General features: G+C 49.6%; 1 non-coding gene across 1 annotated transcript; it reads right to left on the reverse strand.

Moving 5' to 3' along the window:
• Positions 1-1,542: 1,542 nt before the first annotated feature.
• On the reverse strand, positions 1,543-1,649 carry LOC113222739. Its single transcript, XR_003308516.1, has one exon. It is a non-coding gene; the product is annotated as a U6 spliceosomal RNA (small nuclear RNA).
• Between the last annotated feature and the right edge of the window lie 405 nt (positions 1,650-2,054).

Below are 2,054 nucleotides of genomic sequence, written 5' to 3' on the forward strand. Positions count from 1 at the left end.
GCGCAGTGGCCGGATCTCAGCTCACTGCAAGCTCCACCTCCTGGGTTTACGCCATTCTCTTGCCTCAGCCTCCCGAGTAGCTGGGACTACAGGCGTCAGCTCACTGCAACCTTCGCCTCCCAGGTTCAAGCAGTTCTCCTCCCGTAGCCCCCAAGGAGCTAGGATTACAGGCACCCACCACCACACCTGGCTAATTTTTGTATTTTTGGTAGAGATGTTGGCCAGTCTGGTCTCGAACTCTTGACCTCAGGTGATCCACCTGCTTCAACCTCCTAAAGTGCTCAGATTATAGGCGTGAGCCACCATGTTCAGTCTATTTATTTTAATTTTAGAGACAGGCTCTCCCTCTGTCACCCAGACTGGAGTGCCATGGCTCAATCATGGCTCATGCAGCCTCAAACTACTGGGCTCAAGTGATCTTCCCACCTCAGCCTCCCGAGTAGCTAGGACTACAGGTGTGTGCTATCACACCCAGCTAAGTTTTTCACTTTTGTAGGGACAGGGTCTTGCCATGTTGCCCAGGCTAGTCTTGCATGCCTGGGCTCAAGCTATCCACCTGCCTCAGTTTCCAGCTTATAGGGATTACAGGTGTGAGCCACTGCACTCAGCCATTGTAATTGTTTTTCTAGATGAACAGCTAGTTATTCCAATACCCGCTGCTGGATGGTCCTCCCTACCCACCAATACTCACTCCCTGGTGTCTTGTCCCGTGTGTGTGCTGACCTTCGTGATGGGAGTTTATTGCCAGATCCTAGTCAGTCTGGCTTTTGGAGATGCCCCCTTCCCTGTCCTTAGGGACCATGGCTTATGTGACCTGTTCTGTAGTGGGAGCCGTGGTCACCCATAATGCTGGAAGGAGAGGCTTCCCGGGGATGGAAAGATTTCGTTAGGACATAAACTAAGTTGCAGAAGATACACATTCCAAGATGGAGCTGGCCCAAAATCCTCTTTTTTTTATTTTTTAAATTTCTGGCCAGGTGCAGTGGCTCACACCTGTAATCCCAGCACCGTGGGATGCCGAGACGGGCAGATGACTTGAGGCCAGGAGTTTAAGACCAGCCTGGCCAACGTGGTGAAACCTTGTCTCTACCAAAAAATACAAAAATTAGCCGGGAGTGGTGACACATACCTGTAGTCCCAGCTACTCGGGGGGCTAAGGCAGGAGAATCGCTTTAACCAGGGAGGTGGAGATTGCAGTGAGCCGAGATTGTACCAGTGCACTCCAGCCTGGGCGACAGAGTAAGACCCTGCCTCAAAAAAAAAAAAAAAAAATCTTTTTCATAAATTTTTTTTTTTTTTTTGAGACAGAGTCTCACTCTTGTCACCCAGGCTGCAGTGCAGTGGTACGATGCTGACTCACTGCAACCTCCACCTCCCGGGATCAAGCGATTGTCCTGCCTCAGCCTCCAGGGTAGCTGAGACTACAGGCGCCCTCTACCACGCTAGGCTAATTTTTTGTATTTTTAGTCGAGATGGGGTTTCACCATGTTGGGCAGCTGGTTTTGAACTCCTGACCTCAGGTGATCTGAATTTTTTTTTTTGGAAAGGAACATTTCACAAATTTTCGTAACATGCTTATACAGGGGCCATGCTAATCTTCTCCTGTATTGTTCCAGTTTGGCAGTATATGTGCTGATAAAGCAAAGCACCCACATTCTATTTATTTATTTATTTATTTAGAGACCAAGTCTTACTCTGTCATCCAGCCTGGGGTACCATGGCCCAAATTTGGGTCACTGCAACTTCTGCCTCCTGGGTTCAAGCAATTTTCCTGCCTCAGCCTCCTGAGTAGCTGGGATTACAGGCCCCTGACACCATGCCCTGCTACGTTTTTGTAATTTTAGTAGAGATGTGGTTTCACTCCGTTTGCCAGGCTGGTCTCGAACTTCTGGCCTCAGGTGATCCACCTGCCTCAGCCTCCCAAAGTGCTGGGACTACAGGCGTGAGCCACTGCACCCAGCTTAATTTTTGTATCTTTAGTAGAGACAAATTCAAGTTTGCCTGTTTCTCTTGTGCCCAGGAAGCCCCTCCCGTGTGCAGGCCCGAAAGGCTTG

This window comes from Piliocolobus tephrosceles, unplaced genomic scaffold, assembly GCF_002776525.5.
Source record: "Piliocolobus tephrosceles isolate RC106 unplaced genomic scaffold, ASM277652v3 unscaffolded_34107, whole genome shotgun sequence".
Lineage (NCBI taxonomy): Eukaryota > Metazoa > Chordata > Mammalia > Primates > Cercopithecidae > Piliocolobus > Piliocolobus tephrosceles.